General features: G+C 44.1%; 1 non-coding gene and 1 pseudogene across 1 annotated transcript; both read left to right on the plus strand.

Annotated features, from left to right (window-relative positions):
- Positions 1–12,033: 12,033 nt before the first annotated feature.
- On the plus strand, positions 12,034–12,213 carry LOC131697091 (U2 spliceosomal RNA; annotated as a pseudogene).
- Positions 12,214–21,292: 9,079 nt separating this feature from the next.
- On the plus strand, positions 21,293–21,488 carry LOC117418683 (U2 spliceosomal RNA). Its single transcript, XR_004546863.1, has one exon. It is a non-coding gene; the product is annotated as a U2 spliceosomal RNA (small nuclear RNA).
- The last annotated feature ends 318 nt before the right edge of the window (positions 21,489–21,806 follow it).

Genomic DNA, 21,806 nt, shown 5'->3' on the forward strand with positions numbered 1-21,806 from the left:
AGGTCAAAAAAGAGTGAGAGAGAGAGAGAGAGAGAGAGAGAGAGAACCAGCCTCTCCCTCTCCCTTTTTCTGGGTTGTATTTTTTCCCGCTCTTTTTGTTGTTTTTTTTTTGTTTTTTGTTTGTTTGTTCCAAATAAGGCAGGCAGGCAGGCAGACAGGCCTGCCTAAGTGATGGACAGTCTGCTCTGCTCACGCAGCAGGCCAGTGTACCCAGAAGGCCTTGCGCTCGTGGGAGGAGGAGGACGAGCGCAGCGGTAAAGCAGAAACAGAGCTGTTTAGTGGGGCGGCAAGGAGCCCTCGCTTTCAAGGCGGCAGCAGCAGCAAAGCGCCCCTTTGCCGGGACCGAACGGCACTTGCGTTTTGGGAAGAGTTCCCTGTTTTGTTTTGTTTTGTTTGGCCTTGCCGCCGGGTAGAGGAGAAGGCCTTTGGGCCGGCCGGAAGGGCTGGGCTACCAGTAAAACCACACTCTGGCTTCTCTTCAGTTCGAATAAATCTTTCTAAGACTAAGGCTTAGAGGGTAGTGGCATTGCCCGCTCCCTCCGAGGGTCTGTGAGAGGTTTGTTCGGGTGAGGAGGAACAGAATTTTTTTTTTATTTTTGACTGGCTTTCTTCAGCTCGGCAACTTTTTGGAAGACTAATGCTCAGTCTGGTTTTGGCTTGCCCAATCCAGGCCGAGGGTCTTTCAAGATTTTGTTGACTGTTGAGAGCAGTTTTTTCTTTTTCAGGCGGTTCCAGTTTTTTTCTTTTTCAGGCTTTTCCAGACGTTCCTGGAGTTAGAGAGAAGGAGGACCTACCATCCAGACGACCTTTGAGGACCCTTTGATGACCTAGACGACCTCATCCCCAGCCCTTGATTGTAATCGAGATCCAGACCGAGAGAGCAGCAGGCGCCCAGCAGAGGGCGCCATCTGGGAGGAGCAGAGGGCGGCCCCGGACCCCGAGGAGGCGTCACAGCCACGATTCTTCCTACGTGGTCTCGGTGCCAAGCAGCGCCCCCTACTCCGCCAGGGAAGGACACCGTTCACCTGGGGAGGGGGTCCCTCTTGCGAGGCGACCATCTCCTCAGGGACTAAAGTAATAGTTCCTTCAACTGCCCAGATTTGCTGCTTACGTTGTTTCTTTTCCGTAGAGAGAGACAACCCGGACGTCCAGAGGCTTCTCCCACCCCAATCGGAGGAGCCAGCTGAAGGATGGCGTTCCGGCCAACCCAGGAGACTAGGAGGCACAATGCGGTGCGCTTCACAAGGACCCAGCAAGAGGAAACGGAACCAGGACTGACGAGACTGGAGTTCAGCCGGACCATTCTTCAGAGGGGTATGGGTTTTTCCCCTTCTGACTTGAATTGTTTGGTGAAATTGCCAGGGCTTAAGGAAGTGTTTGAGGTCAGTTTTAGGAACCCCCAAAAGTTACAAGAAATGTGGTCCTTTTGGGGGGAGAATAAATATCTCGCTCCATACAAAGAATTTTGTGTGGATGCACTGACAGACAGAGAAATGAAAGTTGTTACTGTCCAATTTTTCAATGAGGCTGTTAGCGACTATGATATTACAACATGGCTTAACCGCTATGGGAGGGTGTCATCAGAAGGGAGGAAAATTACAGATGAAGATGGGGTTTGGACAGGAGCCAGAAAGTGGCTGGTACGCCTTAATGTTGATCCATCGGGCATTGGAGGCGTCCGCCACATTCCAAACTCCATAGTGTTAGGGCCCAACAGAGGGCTGGTATTCTATAATGGGATGCCAAAACTCTGCAGGAAATGTGGGGAATTAGGACATCTGGCGGCCGCATGTACTGTAGTCAAGTGCAGGAACTGCGGCGCCCCCCACGAGACCAGCCACTGCAGAGAAGAGAGGCAGTGCAATTTGTGTGGAAAGAAGGGGCACCTGTTTAAGGACTGCCCCTCTTCCTATGCCAACATGGCCAGAGCCAGCAAGGCAAATACCAACAAGCCTAGGCCTGAGCAGGAAGAGGGAGCAAGTAACAAAGATCAGTCCACATCACCACCAACAGTATCCAAGACCCAGACTCCAGCACCACCATCATCACCAGCACCCCCCTCACCCCCCCGCCCCCGAGACATGTCCCGTTTTACGAGGACCCCTTCCCCCAGCCCAGAGAGAGAGTACAACAGCTACTCCACTAGCTCCTCCAGTAGCTCCTCTGATGCAGAACACGAGGCAGGGAGGGAGCCCGGACCCAGCAGCAGCCCCCCCCTGAGTAGGGCCCTCTCAGCGCCAGCACTCCCCCTCGGCTCTCGTTATGACGCCATAAGGATTGAGTCCGTGGGGGAGGAAAGCGAAAGCGACAGTGAAAGTGAGAGTGAGAAGGAGGGGAAGGGAGTGAAGAACCAGCAGAGGGTGGGGAAAAGAAAGGGTAGAGACGAGGGGGGGAAAAGAAAGAAGATCAGGATCAAAGACAGCAAGTTGCAGGTGCCCCCCATAGTTCCAAAACCAGCTAATGTCCACACAAAGTCCCCAGTCTTGCCCTCGCAGGCAGAGACGGAGGCGAGTGGGACGGCTACACTGCCGCCTAGTGGGCAGGTAGCAGCCAGCCAGGGCATCCCCAGCCAGCCTTCCCAGTCGTTGGCACAAACCCTAGCACACCTCGCAGAAGAGGTGTTCACTAATGCACCGAGGGAGAGGTCGGGGTCAACACCTTCCCTGACCAGCAGTACCTCGGTAGCAATGACCCTCTTCAAGCGAAGGGCCTCCCTTCAAAGCATCCTTGACCCCCTCCCTTGTATGGGCAAAACCAGGGGCCCCCTAGAGGTCCTCCTAGATACAGCACTGGAGGACATGGGAATACCCCTGGACGCGGTAAGCCAGAAGTCTGCTAACAGCTCCAATTCAACAGACGGTAACAGCCAAAGAATGCTGTCTGTCATAACCCCCCCCCAGGACAAAGCTGACCCACACGTTCCGAGGGGCCCTGAGCAAGTTCCACCAGACTTACCTTGTGGGGAGTTGAATAGCCCCAACAACTCCAAGTACTGTGCATATAAAGACGGTGCCTTCTTGGACGAGGCAGCAGTGAGTACCTTCTCAGGGGTGATGGGAGTTGCAAATAAGCCCAAGCCCCCTCGAAGCAAGCGTAGAGCTAAGAGTAGGAAGAGTGTCCCGACCTCCCAATCATAGTCGCTATGGGGTGGACGCAGCGACTCCTTTTCTTGTTAGCTACCCTGATGGCCCTGATATGTGTGTCTGTTAATGTCAGGAGCATCAGGGAGACACAAAAAAGATTTGATGTACTAAACTATCTAGCTAACTTGAAAGCAGATCTCATCTTTCTGCAGGAGTGTGGTATTTCGTCGAGCCCTGATTATAGGGACCTGAAGGAGAGTTGGACCCTGGGGGACTCCTTCTGGTCGGGCTCCAACATAGCCAGAGCCGACGGAGTAGGTATCCTGTTTAAAAACCCATTTATTACCTCCCGCAGCAGCAGGGAGGTAGAACCTGGTAGAATTCTGAGCGTGGATGTGACATACAACAACACTCCCCTCAGACTGGTCAATGTCTACGCACCCACTAACCAAAACGAAAGAGTTCAATTTTTTCCACAGCTGCGTCCACTCCTGCTGGGGAACGTACCCGTCATCGTGTCAGGTGACTTCAATTGTGCTCTGAGGGACGTAGACCGGAGCAGGCCACGCAACGACCGCTCTAGTAGAGTTTTGTCCTCCGTAATATCTGATTTTTCCCTGTGTGATGCAGGTAAGGACCTGGTGCCTCCCTTTACCTGGGTGAGCTCATCTGGGACCTCCTTCTCCCGTATAGATCTCGTCCTGCATACCAGCTCCCTTACGAAGACGGCAGTAGACACCCAGGCCGTCTTCTTCTCTGACCATAGGCTCCTGCAGGTAACATTGCAGGTCCCTCAGACCTCCCAGATGGGGTCAGGGGTCTGGAAATTAAACACCTCCTTACTCGATGACCCCTCCATAGCTGCAGCCTATAAGAGCAGGCTTGTTGAGTGGACCACTTTGCGTGACCTATTCAACTCCCCTATAGAGTGGTGGGAGATGGTCAAAATGAGAACTAAGGGTTATTTCATAGCAGCAGGCAAGAGGAAAGCAAAAGAAAGGAGGGCCAAATATAAATACCTGAATGCTGCCCTCCAGCGTCTGAGCCTGCTTCAGCTTCGGGGGTTCCCTGTAAGCGACGAGATAGCCCAGACCAAGCTAGATCTTTCAGTGCTTTGTAGGGAGGAACAACGAAAGGTCATGCACAATGCAAAAGTGCAAAAAATGGAGGAAGACGAAAAGTGTACTCGCTTCTTCTTCCAGAAAACGAGGGAGAAGCGGCACTTGATGTCCTCCATGCTCGACAGCAGGGGGAGGATAGTAGAGGATAGTGAGGGAGTGAAAAAAGTGGTAGAGAACTTCTATAGGGACCTGTATAACATCAAAGCTACAGATGACACCCTGATAGAGTGGTTCCTGAGCCAGTTGGAGCCTGACTCAGTGCGGGACGACGAGGAGGAGGAGAAGGACCCAGAACTCACGCTGGAGGAGCTCACCCAGGCGGTTAAGACCATGAACACCGGTAAGACGCCAGGTCCAGATGGCATCCCGGGTGAGTATTACCATCTTTTTTGGGACACGCTAAAAGTCCATTTAGCGGAGGTCTACAGAGCGGTCTACAGGGAGAAGCGGTTGGGCCCTTCTATGCGGGAGAGTGTAATTACTCTCCTTCATAAGAAAGGGGAAGTTAAAGATCTACGGAATTGGCGCCCAATCAGCCTCCTTTGCGTGGATTACAAGATACTAGCCAAAGCTCTGATGCTCCGGCTACAAGTACACCTCCCTTTGGTCATTGGCCCTGACCAGGCTTGTGGCGTCCCAGGGAGGTCCATCACGGATATTTTAATGTTAACAAGGGACATTCTGGCTTATTCTAGAGAACGGAACCATCCCCTCTGCCTGTTCAACCTTGACCAGGAGAAGGCGTTCGATAGGGTAAGCCATGAATATATGTACAAAGTGATGGACCAGATGAAATTCGCTCCTGGACTTAGGGAGTGGGTTAAAACCATATATACAAACATTAGTACCCGAGTCTTGGTGAACAGGCACCTGACTGGTAAAATATCTATCCAGTCAGGGGTCAGACAGGGTTGCCCACTATCCCCACTGCTATATGTCGTGTGCATTGAACCCCTCCTGCAGGCAATTCGTAGGGATACCAATATAACTGGTTTCCAGCTGCCTGGATCCAACGGGGTCCAGGTCAAAACAACAGCATATATGGACGATGTGTCACTCATTTGCACCAACACATCGTCGGTACCTCGGATTAGTAATATCCTGGAGAAGTACTGCACGGCGACCGGGGCAGTGATTAATAAGTCCAAGAGCGAAGTCTACGTGTCTAAAAATTGGCAGGTAGATAGGGAACTGTCGGACATGTACCCTGTCAAAAAGGACAAAATCAAGATTCTGGGCCTCATTTTCGAGAACAATAGCTCGGGGGCCCAGAGCTGGACGGCGGCCATTAACCAGGTCCGTAAAAAGATTGGCGGATGGAGCACAAGATCCTTAACAATGACGGGTAGAGTATTAATAACCAAGTCTATACTGTTCCCCATCCTCTCTTATGTAGGAAAAATCTTTCCCCCAGACAGGACCACCAAAAAAGTGGTGGACCGCATTATCCACCGCTTTATCTGGGGCAGCAAGATGGAGAGGGTAAAGCGAGCCACCCTGAGTAAAGCCGACAAGAAGGGAGGTAAGGGGGTCCCGGACGTTGTGCAGCTCACCCGAGTGCAGGGGCTCACGCAAACTATCAAGAACATCCAGGCCCTGGACAGGAAGGTATGTTACATGAATCGTTTCTATTTTGCCACCTGTCTCAGGGCCTTGGGCCTCTGCACTATTGATAACACCGTGCCGTACTCCTGGGACCCCCCATTGTATTATAGAACCTTAAGGGACACTATATATAAATTGGGCTTAGATAAAGCAAAATTGGCCTCCTGGGAATACAAGGCTGTAACTAAATATCTTGCCGGTTCCCAGGAAATTGAAAAAGTAGCTACTTTCTCCCTCACCCAAAGCCAAAAAATCTGGGAGAATGTGTCTCACAGCTGCCTCAGTAATGTCCAGAAGGATATAGCATGGAACACCGTCCACAGTGCACTCCCCACTCGAGCGTTCATGTTCAGGAGGGGACTAGCCCAAGTAGAAACATGCCCCTATGCAAAGTGCCGCAAGAGAGAAACACCAGCCCATATCTTCTGGGAGTGTGATGTGGCTGGCAGTGTCTGGCTCTCTGTCTCTGTCTTCCTAAACAGGTTTGCTGACACGGCCAAGATGACCGCTGAGACTGTGCTCTATGGGCCTGCGGGAGGAATCACTACCAGCACAGCTAAGTGCGTTTGGCGTGTCATCAATGTTGTCAAGCAGATCCTGTGGGAAGGCCGTAACGTCTGTGTCTATCACAAGCAGGAGCTAGACACTATCACCACGACCAGAAGGGCACAAACTCTTATCAAGGACTTTGTAATTCTGGACATCCGGACCCTCGGGAAGGACAAGGCCTGCGCGGAGTGGAGGATCGCCGGACTTCAGGACGTGAAGATGGAATAAGGGAAAAAACTGGAACCGCTAGCTCCTAGGAGCGGGACTACGGGGCACCGCTAAGCCTTTTATTTATTTTGTCATGCCAGCATTCCGCCCTTTTTAGCTGGCATGACCGTTTTTTCAACGGTGCCCTGGTTTTATGTAGTCTTTTTGTTTCAGTTTTACGGACTTTTATTTGATCTACGTTGAATGTTTTATTTGATTTTGTTTTGTTTTGTTTTATGTATCTTTAAGATTTTTAATGTAAACTATTAAAAGTTACATTTTAAGTTTTTTAAAATTTTAGAATTTTAACTCACTGTTTTATACACTGTCCCTTTTCCCCTGTCCCTGTTTTAGATCTAGTTTTATGTTCACTTTTGAACCTTTTTAGAGAGCACTCCCCGGCCCTCACAAGCACTGGTTTTTTATAGATGGTTCTTTTTTTCCAGTCACTTTTAAAACAGCACAGGTTTTTTTCATGTTGATTTTAATCTGTGTCTGTTTTAACCATGTACAAAGCACAATTGTCTTGGTGTTTTTAAATGTGTTTTAAATGCTTTTAAAACAAAATGTATGTCTGTATGCATGAATGTCATCTTTAAAAGAAATGTAAAATGAATGAAAAAACGAATGGGTGTAAATGTAAAAAAAAAAAAAAAAAATGTAAAATCTCAATAAAAGAGTATTTTACTAAAGATTTCCGTGGAGAGGAGCATTTATGAGTTCAATGCAATTTTTGGCTAGCCCTGCCCCTCGGGGTGGGGCTCGACATGGGTTTAAAAGCAGAACGAGCACAGTGGACCTGAAATTTCTTGTGGAGAAGATCTTGATGGGAGAGCTGGGCATATATCCACAGCAGATATTTTGTCTTCAAGAATTTTTAAAGACCAGGACGTACGACATCACCTTGGCTTCGGAAGCACTCTGCTACCAGATATGGGAAATTTACAAAAAGAAGAGAAACCTTCCTTGCTTTTTTGGAATTAAAATGGAGATGCTGTACACCAGAGAGGTGAGAACGTTAACAGTGCTCATGTTCAACCCCTTTGTGCAAGAGAACTAAATAAGGATCTTTCTGTTGCGCTACTGTGACCAGGTACAAAATGGTGAGAAAATAAAAAATGAATATAACATCTGGAATGGAAAAAGGAAATATACGGTGACTTTTAAAAAAGATCCGGAAGGAATAGGAGGGGTCAGACACCCCCCAGGCAACTTCTCAATTGGGCCTAATAAGGGCTCTCTCTTTTACCCAGGACAGCCACGGTATTGTAGAAAATGTGGCCAGTTTGGCCATGTTATGGCGGACTGTGTGGAGGACCATTGCAGTAATTGTAATGGAAGCAGCCATACAGCCAAAGACTGCACGCAAACTAAGAGCTGCAACTTGTGTGGAGATCCTGGGCATATGTATCGATCTTGCCCCAAGCAAAGAAGAACTTATGCAGAGGCAACAGTGGCTGGACCACCGCCAACAGAAGAGCAGGAAGCAGAGGAGCAGCCAGAGACAGTAGAGAAGGGGGCAGAGGAAAATGAGACAAGCATGCAAGACCAGGAGAGTGGGGAAGGCCCAAGTAAGAGCTTAAAGGAAGTATCAAAAGAGGAGTACGTAAAACTGATGGGATTGGACGTTTCAGATATCACTGATAGTGAGGGAGAGTCTTTGGCTGAGCCTTCTTCAGTAAAGGGGTGGGGCGAGGATGAGCATGAGATGGAGGAGGCCATCGAGAATTCGGAAGGGATGGAATGGATGGAAGCAAGGAAAAAGAGAAAGGCTTCGGGTGAGGAAAAAGAGGAAGAGCCCAAGGAGAAGAAAGGGTTAAAAGGAGTGGTCACAACAATAAGCACACACAATAGATTTGATCCATTGGTAAGCAGTATGAAGGAGCTGCAAGAAGGAGAAGACTGCTCGGAGTGCGATGCTAGCACATCTAGGGAGGAAGGATATCTGAGTCCCGGAGGGGTCAAGACATTCGCTCACACAACAGGAATGTTGCTGAGAGCAGAGGGTAACAAAGAACAATGTGAGGAGACGGGTGAGTGAGAGAATCTCTGCTTTAAAACTACCTAATGGAGTTAAAAGTACTGACAATTAATGCAAGGGGTTTGAGGGATGCTGGGAAAAGAAAAGCCTTTTTGTTTTCATTGGGGACTGTGAACTTTGGTGTAGCATTCCTCCAAGAATGCCACTTAAAGGATATTGGAGATATAAAAACATTCTCAAAAGAGTGGAAAGAAGGACCTTCATGTTGGAGCATTGGGCATGTACACGCTGATGGGGTGGGGATACTATTTAAGGGAAGAGGTTTTGTCATTGAAAGCTCATGCTCTGTCAATCCTGGCAGAGTGTTATGTGTGGATGTAAATTGGAGGGGGGCGAGGTTTCGTTGTATAAATGTGTATGCACCTAGTAAGAGGGGGGCTAGACTGGAGTTTTTTTAAGTGTTTGCCCTCGCTTTTAAATACTAGTAGGGTGGTGGTGATGGGTGGAGACTTTAATGTGTCCTTAGATAAATTGGAGAGGGGGGATCAAGGTGCTAGGGATTTTTCGGCTATGTGGGTAAAAAAAATGTGTACAGATTTTTCTTTTTATGACACTTATAGAAAAATTAATAAACAGGATGGGGGATTTACGTGGAGGAACTCAAGAGGGGATCAATCAAGGATTGATTATTTTTTTCTACCAGTGGGGGTTAAAATCCAAGATTTTAAAATTTGTCCATGTTGGGGCTCAGACCACGAAATGGCGGTAGTCAGCATAAAGGTGGAAGTACCAGAGAGAGGGACGGGGTTCTGGAAACTTAACATGAGTTCTGGAGGAGGAGGAATTTCAGGCTAGGTTCCAGGGAATGTATAAAGGGTGGCAGAATTTAAAAAGGGGCTATGACTCTCTGGTGGGGTGGTGGGAAGATGTAAAAAAGAAAGTTACTATGTTTTGTCAGGAATATTGTAGGTGGCAGAGGAGGAGGGAAAGAGATAAAATAAGAGGTTACAATTATAAACTACAAGGACTGCTCTCTAAAATGAATAATGGGGAAGAGATAGATTGGGGAGAGGTTAAGAGGTTAAAAGGAGCACTGGGGGATTATTTTGAGCAGAAAGCCCAGGAGTTTGCTTTTCTGGCTAAAATAAATGAGAAAGAAAATGATGAAAAAGTAACCAAGTTTTTTTTTCAATCAGTAAAGCAAAAACAAACAAAGTGTAGTAATTGGGCTTAAAACAGAAAAAGGGGTGGTTGGCGGGAAGGAGGAAATGTTAATGCATGCCAGACGGTTTTATCGGGATCTCTTTGCAGAAAGGGAAGTGTCTCAACAGGAGGTAGAAGTGGTGCTAAACAATATTGAGAACAAATTAACTAGTGAAGAGCAGGATCAATTGGAGGGGGAGGTAACGGAGGCTGAGGCAAAAGTAGCACTAGATTCAATGAAAGGAAATAAAACACCAGGGTGTGATGGGTTACCCAAAGAATTCTTTTTGTGTTTTTGGGGTTTGATAAAGAAGGATTTGGTGGAGGTGTATAGGGAGATTTTTAAAGGGGGAATAATGCCTGAGTCAATGAGGAAAGGGGTAATAAGCCTTATATTCAAGAAAGGGGACAAAACTGAGCTAGAGAACTGGAGGCCAATAACATTGCTTTCAGTGGACTAGAAAATATTAAGTAAAATATTAACAAATAGGCTAAAAGGAGTAATGCCATCAATAGTGAATATAGACCAGACATGTGGAGTGAAGGGAAGGTCTAGTTGTCTAAATTTAATTCTAATAAGAGACATTCTCAGTTGGGTAAAAGAACGAGACTTGCCGCTGTGCTTATTAAATTTAGACCAGGAGAAAGCATTCGACAGAGTGAATCATGCATTTCTGTTGAATGTATTGAAGAAATTTAATTTTGGGCCAGTTTTCTTAAAGTGGATACAGATATTGTACAGAGAGGTGTTTAGTTGTGTAAATATAAATGGATTTTTCTCTGAACCAGTTAAACAGTCTGGGGGGGTGAGGCCAGGGGTGCCCTCTGTCTCCTTTGCTCTATGTAATTTTTATCGAACCTTTGGCGGAACTAGTCAGAAAGGATAAAGACATTAAAGGGGTCCATATACCAGGAGGGGCGGGGGATACAGTTAAAGTCACCCAGTATGCAGATGACATGACGTTGTTTCTGTCAACAGATAAAGGACTGGACAGGATAGTGGAACTGTTGCAGGGGTTTAGTCGTGCGACAGGATCAAAGATCAATATGGGGAAGTCTTCGATAATGTACTGTGGAAGGTGGGCTGATAGGAATGATGTAAGACATGGTTTCACCTGGTGCAAAGATGGGATGAAAATTTTGGGTCTCAATTTTTACAAAGAAGAATGTGCTAAAAGAAACTGGGTGGGGAAAATTGAGAGAGTCAAAACACAATTGGATATATGGAGGGCCAGGAGATTAACTATAACGGGGAAGGTGGTAGTTATTAAAGCAGATCTACTGCCAGGTTTGAATTATATGGCCTACATTTTTCCTATGCCGACAAACTAAATTATTACTGACAAAGTTGGTGTTCTCTTTTATATGGGGGGGTCGGTATGAGTCAGTAAAAAGAGAACAGATGTATATGCCAGTACCACAAGGGGGCAGAGATGTTCCATGTATCCCATTAAAAGTTAGAGGTCTTGTACGTCCATAATATTTGCAAAATGATTATTGAAGAAAAAGATCATAAAGCTTGTTTTTTTGTAAAGTTTTGGTTTTCCTTTGTGTTAAGGTCTATGGTAAACATCAGGAATGTTGTACCCAAGGCAGATAAGAGGCCGTGGCATTATGAAAGAGCTGCTCTGTTTTTAAAAGCACATCCAGAAATCCTGAAAAAGGAAGTGGTGTTAAATCATAAGGGGATGTACACATGTCTTAGAGATAAAATGATAAATAAAACAGGCAGGGGTACAGGTAAATAGTGAAATCAATTGGAAACAGTTACAACCAAAGTATTTGGATAACTCGACAAAGGATTTAAATTGGTTGGCGGCAGTGAATAGGCTACCTGTAAAAGATAATTTATATAGGACATGGGTGTGCGAGGGATTCATTGTGTCCAAGGAAATGTGGGGTGGGAGAAACGGTGGGACACGCGTTATGGAGCTGCCGGGTTGTAACTAAGTTCTGGAGGCGGGTGAGGATGGGGATTATGAAAGGAGTCATTGGGGACAATGTCTTGTCATCTGATTGTATTTTGTATGGGGGAGGTTTGAATGAATTGAAACAGAGAATATGAGGTGGTGTGGACCATAGTTAGTATGGGGAAAGAATGTGTATGGAATACAAGATGTAAACAAATCAGGAAGATCAAGGATGTTTTGACAGTTAAAGACATGTATTATGCATTTGTGGCACAAATTAAAGGTATGATTAAAATGTATGGGTTTGTGCATGGGGAAAAGAAATGTAAAGAAACATGGGGATTGGTGATGATAAATGTAATGTAAACCACTGAATAAAATTTATATTAAAAATCAAATCTGTTCTTATCAGTTTAAAATCTGATACGTCCCCCATAGGGGGACCCGTCTATATTAAATTGATTTTTGGAAGCAGGAGATGGAACCGGGGCTTGCTCCGTCCACTCCACGCATCGACCCGGTATTGCAGTACCTCCGGGAACGGTGCACAAGAAAGGTCAAAAAAGAGAGAGAGAGAGAGCGAGAGAGAGCGAGAGCCAGCCTCTCCCTCTCCCTTTTTCTGGGTTGTATTTTTTCCCGCTCATTTTGTTGTGTTTTTTGTTTTTTTTTGTTTTGTTTTTTGTTTTTTGTTTGTTCCAAATAAGGCAGGCAGGCAGGCCTGCCTAAGTGATGGACAGTCTGCTCTGCTCACGCAGCAGGCCAGTGTACCCAGAAGGCCTTGCGCTCGTGGGAGGAGGAGGACGAGCGCAGCGGTAAAGCAGAAACGGAGCTGTTTAGTGGGGCGGCAAGGAGCCCTCGCTTTCAAGGCGGCAGCAGCAGCAAAGCGCCCCTTTGCCGGGACCGAACGGCACTTGCGTTTTGGGAAGAGTTCCCTGTTTTGTTTTGTTTTGTTTGGCCTTGCCGCCGGGTAGAGGAGAAGGCCTTTGGGCCGGCCGGAAGGGCTGGGCTACCAGTAAAACCACACTCTGGCTTCTCTTCAGTTCGAATATATCTTTCGCCTTTTACTAAAGAGTATTAATAACCAAGTCTATACTGTTCCCCATCCTCTCTTATGTAGGAAAAATCTTTCCCCCAGACAGGACCACCAAAAAAGTGGTGGACCGCATTATCCACCGCTTTATCTGGGGCAGCAAGATGGAGAGGGTAAAGCGAGCCACCTTGAGTAAAGCCGACAAGAAGGGAGGCAAGGGGGTCCCGGACGTTGTGCAGCTCACCCGAGTGCAGGGGCTCACGCAAACTATCAAGAACATCCAGGCCCTGGACAGGAAGGTATGTTACATGAATCGTTTCTATTTTGCCACCTGTCTCAGGGCCTTGGGCCTCTGCACTATTGATAACACCGTGCCGTACTCCTGGGACCCCCCATTGTATTATAGAACCTTAAGGGACACTATATATAAATTGGGCTTAGATAAAGCAAAATTGGCCTCCTGGGAATACAAGTTTGTAACTAAATATCTTGCCGGTTCCCAGGAAATTGAAAAAGTAGCTACTTTCTCCCTCACCCAAAGCCAAAAAATCAGGGAGAATGTGTCTCACAGCTGCCTCAGTAATGTCCAGAAGGATATAGCATGGAACACCGTCCACAGTTCACTCCCCACTCGAGCGTTCATGTTCAGGAGGGGACTAGCCCAAGTAGAAACATGCCCCTATGCAAAGTGCCGCAAGAGAGAAACACCAGCCCATATCTTCTGGGAGTGTGATGTGGCTGGCAGTGTCCGGCTCTCTGTCTCTGTCTTCCTAAACAGGTTTGCTGACACGGCCAAGATGACCGCTGAGACTGTGCTCTATGGGCCTGCGGGAGGAATCGCTACCAGCACAGCTAAGTGCGTTTGGCGTGTCATCAATGTTGTCAAGCAGATCCTGTGGGAGGGCCCTAACGTCTGTGTCTATCACAAGCAGGAGCTAGACACTATCACCACGACCAGAAGGGCACAAACTCTTATCAAGGACTTTGTAATTCTGGACATCCGGACCCTCGGGAAGGACAAGGCCTGCGCGGAGTGGAGGATCGCCGGACTTCAGGACGTGAAGATGGAATAAAGGAAAAAACTGGAACCGCTAGCTCCTAGGAGCGGGACTACGGGGCACCGCTAAGCCTTTTATTTATTTTGTCATGCCAGCATTCCGCCCTTTTTAGCTGGCATGACCGTTTTTGAACGGTGCCCTGGTTTTATGTAGTCTTTTTGTTTCAGTTTTATGGACTTTTGTTTTTGATTTATTTTGAATGTTTTATTTGGTTTTGTCTTGTTTTGACGTATTAAGATTTTTAATGTAAACTATTAAAAGTCACATTAAGTTCTGTTAATTCTACAATTTTAGAATTTTAACACAGGTTTTACACTGTCCCTTTGCCCCTGTCCCTTTTAGTTTTATAGTTTAATGTTCTGTTTTATGTACACCTTTTGAACTTTAAGAGCACTCCCCGGCCCTCACAAGCACTGTTTTTCTTTTTTTTTTTTTTTAAAGATGGTTCTTTTTTTTTTTTAAAGCAGCACAGGTTTTATCATGTTGATTTTAATCTGTGTCCGTTTTAAACTTGTAGAAAGCCCAATTGTCTTGGTGGTGTTTTTAAATGTATTTTAAATGCTTTTAAAACAAAATGTATGGCTGTATGCATGCATGTATGTCATCTTTAAAAGAAATGTAAATTAATGAAAAAGAATGGGTATAATGTAAAATGTATGTAAAATCTCAATAAGAGTACTTTACTAAAGATTTCCGTGGACCGGAGCATTTACGGGTTCAATGCAATTGGCTAGCTCTGCCCCCTTTAAAAGCAGAACGAGCACAACAACGGCGGTCGTGTTCATCGGAGCCTGGCACCTTTTTTTCCATGTTTCCCCTCAGTCCAAGAAGCAAGTACCCCCGCACGGCGGGGACGGCCGCACCCGGGGCATTTGGGCAAAACCATTGTGTGCATCGCTTCTTGGCCTCTTGGCTCAGATCTGTGGTTTGGTGGTGAGAAAGAGATGGACTGTTTTGACAATGACGCTGTGATGCAGAGTAAGGAGAACTTGAGTGGGAAGAACACCCGAAGATTCCAGTTAAAGAGTGTGGAAAAGAAATGGACCAGGAAAAGATTTGGTCGGGGAGATGCTGTTCTGTGTTTTTAATCTGTAGGTAAAGGACATCTTCTGCCAGGATATGGAGAGGAGTCTGGAGGTATTGGATTCAATAGATAAAGGTAATAGATAAAAGTAACATCTTATTACTTAATAAGAAAAGGAAGCTAAATAATGTAGAGAGAGATCAGCTGGAGAAAGATCTGAGTAAGAAAGAGGTGGAGGAGGCCTTGGATTCCCCCGAGTGGTGCTAAAACCCTGGGGTGTGATGGCATTCCTAAGGAATTCTATGTAACCTTCTGGAGTATTATTGGAAATGATTTAATGGAGGTATACAATGACATTTTGGAAACAGGGAGTGTATCTAACAGTATGAAAAAGGGAATCATAAATTTGATCTTTAAAAAAGGGGAAAAAGAGGCACTTAAATTGGAGACCAATTACTTTGCTTACGGTTGATAATAAAATTAAGTAAAGTAATGGTCAATAGATTGAAAGTAGTTATGTCATGTGTGGTACCTGAGGATCAAACTTGTGGGGTCAGAGAGCGTACGAGTAGCTTAAATCTTCAATTAATAAGAGACGCCATCACTTGGGTTAAAGAGAGAGAGATCGGTCTTCACGTATGATCAATATAGACCAGGAGAAGACTTTTGACTGTTAGCCAAGCTTTTCTTTTTCTGGTTTTACAGAAGATGAATTTTGGGCCTGGCTTTATCAGGTGGATTTATATATTGTATAATGATGTGTATAGCTTGGTAAATGTTAACGGGTATATGACTGAGCCAGTGATACAGGGAGGGGGTGTGAGACAGGGTTGCCCCATGTCCCCATTATTATATGTTTTATTTATTGAACCTTTTGCAGAGATGAATTAGAAGTGATAATAGAATTCATGGAGTGCACTTACCTGGTAGCTGGGGTCAGTTCTTAAAGATAGCCCAATACGCAGATGATACTACAATCTGTCTAACAGTTGATGGGTCTGTAGATAGAGTATTACAACTGATGAACATATATAGCAAAGGCACGGGGTCAAAGATTAATGTAACCAAGTCCTCGATCATGTACTATGGGAGTTGGGCAAACAGAAAAGATGCAAGAGGTGGGATACATTTATGTGAGGATGGCATCAAGATATTGGGAGTGTATTTAAGAATGATTGTGCAAAAAGAAATTGGGAGATCAAATTGGAAAAGTTAAAGAAAAAATTAAATGTGGCGACCACGAAGATTATCTTTGTCTGGTAAAGTGCTAGTTTTAAAAGCAGATATTCTGCCTACATTGATTTACCTGGCATACGTGTTTCCAGTACCAAAAGAGGGAAACTAAAAACAACAAGGTGTTTTCTTTCCTGTGGGGAGGGAAATATGAGTGTGAAAAGGGAGCTAATGTATATGCGGGTGGATGCTGGAGGGAGGGGGGTGCCATGCATTCCATTAAAATGGGATGTTCTGTTTGTGTCACATGTGTAAAATGTTTAACTCTGTGGAGCATAAATGTTTTTTCTTGGCCTTTGCCTTGAGGGATCTGGTCCCGATTTGATAATCTGCTTCCAAAAGCGGAGGAATTGCCCTGGCATTACGTATTTGCTGTGCTGTTCCTGAAAATGAATAAACAATACAAAACCAAGGAGATTTTGTTCAAGCATAGGCAGATGTACAGTATGTTAATGTGTAAAAGAGAAGTGAAACCTGAAAATGTATTTGTAGATGTTAATTGGAAGAGAATACAATACAAGGATTTGGATAATAATCTAAAAGATTTGAACTGGAAATGTGCTCTTAATAGACTTCCAGTGAGGGAGACCCTCTATAGACATAACTGTTCAAGAACTCCTAAGTGTCCAAGAGGGTGTGGGAAGGATGAGACTATCAGACATTTACTGTGGGAATGTGCAGGCCCACAACTCCCCAGCAAATTTACAGATTAATGGATTAGAATGGTTGCCCCAAATTATAATTTGAACTATGATATGGTGATATATGGATGTGAATTGATTGATTTTTCCAAAGGAGGTATTTAAAATTGCATGGCTTCTGGTTTTGTGGACAAAACTGATTTTATGGGACACAAGGAATATATGTGTTAAAAAGATAAAATATATTTCTGATGTAAAAGAAGCTGAATTTCTCCTGTTGGGGAAAAATAAAGAAACAAAAATTAAAATTGATTTACAGATAATGGGGAAAGAAATGTAAAGAGAAATGGAAATCTTTATTTGATTATTGTACCAAGTTACTGTGATGTATGTATTGTGTTAATGTAATTATGATAGGAAATGTATGATAAAAGGTATAATTTGTATTGTTTGAAAGTTTATTTCTGTATGGTTTATGACTTTTCTGTAATTTCCTAAAAAAAAAAAATAAAAAAAAAAAAATCTGTTATCAGTTTAACCCTTTGCAGTCCATTTATTAAGTGCGTGTCAGGTCCAATTTATTTTCACACGCACAGTTAATTTTAGACGTGCAGTTTAAGTGTTTTTTTCCCCCCCACAGTCAAACGGGTTTAAAGGGCCCTGCATATCAACAAAGCGCTCACTAGGCATCTCCAGCCCCGCCCCACCCTTTTGTTCGCTATAGCTTTCACCTATGCTAAGAAATTAATAATAATAATAACAACAATAACAATAATAATAAGTCGTACATACCGATCAATCATCTCCTGATCACTCGTTTTATCACCAAACTCCTCAATAATGCGATCCAAGTCATTATTGTATTACTATAGCATCTCAAAAAAGCTCTGCAAATGTCCGTGATATTCTCTGTGCGCTGATTCAGTAACAGCCAGCTTGTTTCCTTATGACCGCCCCTATCTGATGCCAGTGGCAAGTATGACTACTATTCATGAGATACGCCCTTTTTTTTTTTTTTTCGACTAGTCTCTGCTCCTGTCGCTCCAACTCTGCCATTTTCCGGTGAAAAAACGAGTAGAAACCCGTTTTTTTGCGTTTTTTTGATGTCGGACAGGGTCCGACATTGAACCGGATAGGAATAATTGCAATGTCTGACCAGGTCCGACATAGGACCGCAAAGGGTTAATATTTGATATGTCCCCCATAGGGGGACCGTCTATATTAAATTGATTATTGGAAGCGGGGCTTGCTCCGTCTACTCCACGCATCGAACTTTGGGCTGGCTGGAAGGGCTGGGTCGCCAGCAAAGCCACGCTCTGGCTTCTTTATCTCAAATAAATCTTTCGAGTTTGGGAGGGATTGGAATGTTGGGAAGGAGCGTAGGAGGTAGGCGTGTTGGAGGTTGGCGTGTTTGGAAGTAATTTGTTTTTCAATTGCAGATCTGGTGTCAGGATGGAAGTGCTTTGGATTGGTGTTTTTTTCAGTGGGGACCGGGGTTATGTTCACTATCAGGGACAGCCTAAACTGTGGGAAATTGGGGCACTTGGCTGAGACCTGTAAAGAGGTTTGGTGCAGGAACTGTGGGAAGCAGGGGCATCTGTCTTCCCAATGTAAGGAGAAAGGGAGGATGGGATAGTGACCCCTGGTGGTGTGATGGAAAAAGAAAGTGGATTGGAGTGCAGACATTGAGGTTTCTGCCTCATCAGAAGGGGAGGAAGTGCCTGTGTTGAGAGGTTTTTCTGAAATTAGTGAGGAGTCGAGTGGAATGGATTTTGTAGAGGTTACAAAAGAAAGAAAAAAGGAAAATGGAGGAGTCTCCAAAAAAAAAAGAGTAAAAATAAAAGCAAAAAGAGTGGATGTGTGTAATTACCCGATTGACCCGGAGGTGGTGGAGCAGAGCATGTCTCTAAGCTCTGAAAGTGGGGATAGTTATGTGCCACCATCTTTTGTGTGTGAAGGAAGGAGTTTAGTGGAAGGGGCAGAAAATAATTTAAGAGGTGACAAAAATGAAGGGGAAAGGGCAACGTGAAAACATTCAAAAGGAATTTTAAATGGAGGGTTTTTAAAGGTGTACAATCTTTTTATTGACAATGTTTTTAACAGTAGCGTCCATTAATGTAAGAAGCATTTGTAATCCTGTTAGGTGTACCTCCATTTTTAAAAGCTTAGAGAGTGTGAATGCGGACATCATTTTTTTTACAAGAGTGCGGCATCCCTTTTAATAAAGAATATCTGAAACTAGAAAAGAAATGGGTGTATGGAAAATCGTTTTGGTCGGGTACGAATGACAATGAGAATGGTGGTGTGGGTATTCTTTTTAAAAACAACAAAAATATTGTTTTTAAGGGAATGAATGTTTTGGTTGACGGCAGAGCAATGCTGGTTTAAATTGGATATGGTAATAAAGAGAAACTTGATAAATGTATATGCCTCGCTGGACAAAAATGAAAGGTTTGAGTTGTTTGAGAGGATCGGGATTGCTCTGCTGTCAACCAAGTCCTTGGTGTTGGGAGGAGATCAATACGATTTTATCAACACAGGATAAGGGGGATGTGAGCAGAGGTGAAATTAGATAAAACACATTTATTGCAAAGTATTGTCAAAGATATTAAATTTGACTGATGCTTTTAAAGAGTTTGCACCCGGGTGAAAGTGGGCATACGTGGTTTAATACAGAGGGGAATAGGATGTCACGAATTGATTATGTTTTTATCAAAAGATTTTAAATGTAGTCAATTCATTTTAGAGCCAGTGTTCTATTCAGATCATGTTTTATTGTGTGCCAAGTTTGATTGTGGAGTGCCTGTGACTGTTGGAAGGGGTGTATGGAAGTTGAATGTGAAACTGCTTGAAGATGAGAAAGTGTGTGAGAGGTTGAGAGAGTTATGAAGGGTGGCAATCATTCAGAGATGTGCGAGTCTGTGTCTGAATGGTGGGAGGCGGTGGAAGCAAAGACTAGGGAATTTTTTATAGTAGCAGCTAGGAAAAAGGTTTTTAAAAGAAAGGAAGAGGTATGCAGGGTTACAGTGCAGGCTTCAGAAGTTGTAAACCTTTTTAAAGGGACGGATTTGATTTCAATGATGACATCAAAGCCGTCAAACAGAAAATGAGATATTTGAAATAAAAACTAAGTCGGTTATTTGAGTAGAGTGGTGCACATTGAAAAAAATGAAGTGTTCCCAGTTCTTTTTTTTTTTTTTTTTTTTTAAAAGGTGGTGGAGAACAATAAAATAATTTATGGTTTAAAAGATAAGGCTGGTGTTTTAAAAGAATAAAAACAAGAAATGTGTAAAGTTGCTAAATTTATGAGGAATTGTATAATGAAATTGATGAAAGTATTTTAAAAGGGGCGTGGAAAAGGTTTTATCGGAGGAGAAGGAGGGTATGGGGAGGGGAGATATCAATGGATGAGATACATTTAGCAATGAAGGATTTTAAAGCAAATAAAAATTAAAAAAACAGGGAATGATGGATTGCCAGCAGAGTTTTATTGGAAGTTTTGGGGGATTTTAAAACTTTTTAAAATATAGGCAGGGGATCATCACACTTATTCAACAGGAAAGAAATGATTTAAAAAACTGGGAGACCCATTAATTATGCACAGATAAGTTGCTTGCTAAGATTAATGATAAGGATCAGGGGGGTCATTGGGTCAGTGATCCACCCTGATCAAGTGTGTGCAGTGCCAGGGAGGAGGATAGCGGACAATCTTATGTTGATTAGAGATTCCATCCAGTTTGCACTGGAGAGGAAGAATAAATTGTGTATTTTGAATTTGGAGAAAGCGTACGACAGGATTGCGCACAAATACATGTTAGCTGTACTGGCTCAGATGGGTTTTCCTAAAAATGTGATTAATTGGATCCAAATTTTGTATAGGGAAATTGGCAGTAGGATTTTGATTAACAGTGATCTATCTGAGTCAGTGCAGGTTTTAAGTGGAGTAAGACAAGGCTGTCCGCTCTCGCCCCTGCTTTTTATTTGTTGCTCCCTGGATTACGAACCGATTATGTATGAAATACATAATGAAAGAGATCCAAAAAATGAATGGATTGTTCAATGGATCTTCATAAATTGCATCATAGATGCCATCTGGAAAGGGAGGAATCGTTACATCCTCAAGGGGGAGCTGCTGTCCTGTGCCGAGACCATCCGGCTTGCCCTACACCTGCTGCAGGATTACTACGTCAGGGACCGGCTTGTTGAAGGTGTACATCGTGCCCGTCATCGATGGAAGGTGTTCTCCAGTGTTATGGTGGTTCATGAGCCTTATACTTAGGGGATGAAGCGTTTCTGTAGAGGTGTTTTAGGATGAGCAAATAACATTGTACATGGTTTGTTTTTAGTAATTTTACAGGCTCTTAATGAATTTTACTTTAAATGATTTGATTGTATTTTATTGCATTAATTGAATTGATTTGATTGTATTTTACTGTACTGTTGGAATTGATTAAGGAACTGCAGCGAGTGAATTTTATTGTTTAAGACATTTTATGAACTGTATTTGACTGGTCATGTATTATGTATTTAATTGATTTTTATTCTGTTTTATTGTATTTTATTGATTTTATGCATATGTGATATAGGACATTGTGTATTATTTTGAATTGAATTTATGGTTTGTAATGTATTTGTTTGGAGAATTGTATGGATTTGTCTGTATTTGAAAATAATTACTGAAAAACAAAAAATCTGTTCTTATCAGTTTAATATCTGATACATCCCCCATAGGGGGACCAGTCTATATTAAAATTGATTTTTGGAAGCGGGAGATGGAACCGGGGCTTGCTCCGTCCACGCCACACATCGACCCGGTATTGCAGTACAGCCTGATGGACAGCCTGCTCTGCTCACGCCAGTGTACCCAGAAGGCCTTGCACTCATGGGAGGAGGAGGATGAGCACAGCGGTAAAGCAGAAACTGAGCTGTTTAGTGGGGCAAGGAGCCCTCGCTTTCAAGGTGGCAGCAGCAGACCGAACGGCACTTGCGTTTTGGGAAGAGTTCCCGATTTTGTTTTTAATTGTTTTGTTTGGCCTTGCCGTCAGGTAGAGAAGGCCTTTGGGCCTGCCGGAAGGCCTGGGCCGCCAACAAAGCCACACTCTGGCTTCTCTGCAGCTCGAATAAATATGCCTTTTAAAACAAGTGATATTTAATACTGTAT

This window comes from Acipenser ruthenus, chromosome 13 (genome assembly GCF_902713425.1).
Source record: "Acipenser ruthenus chromosome 13, fAciRut3.2 maternal haplotype, whole genome shotgun sequence".
Classification (NCBI taxonomy): domain Eukaryota; kingdom Metazoa; phylum Chordata; class Actinopteri; order Acipenseriformes; family Acipenseridae; genus Acipenser; species Acipenser ruthenus.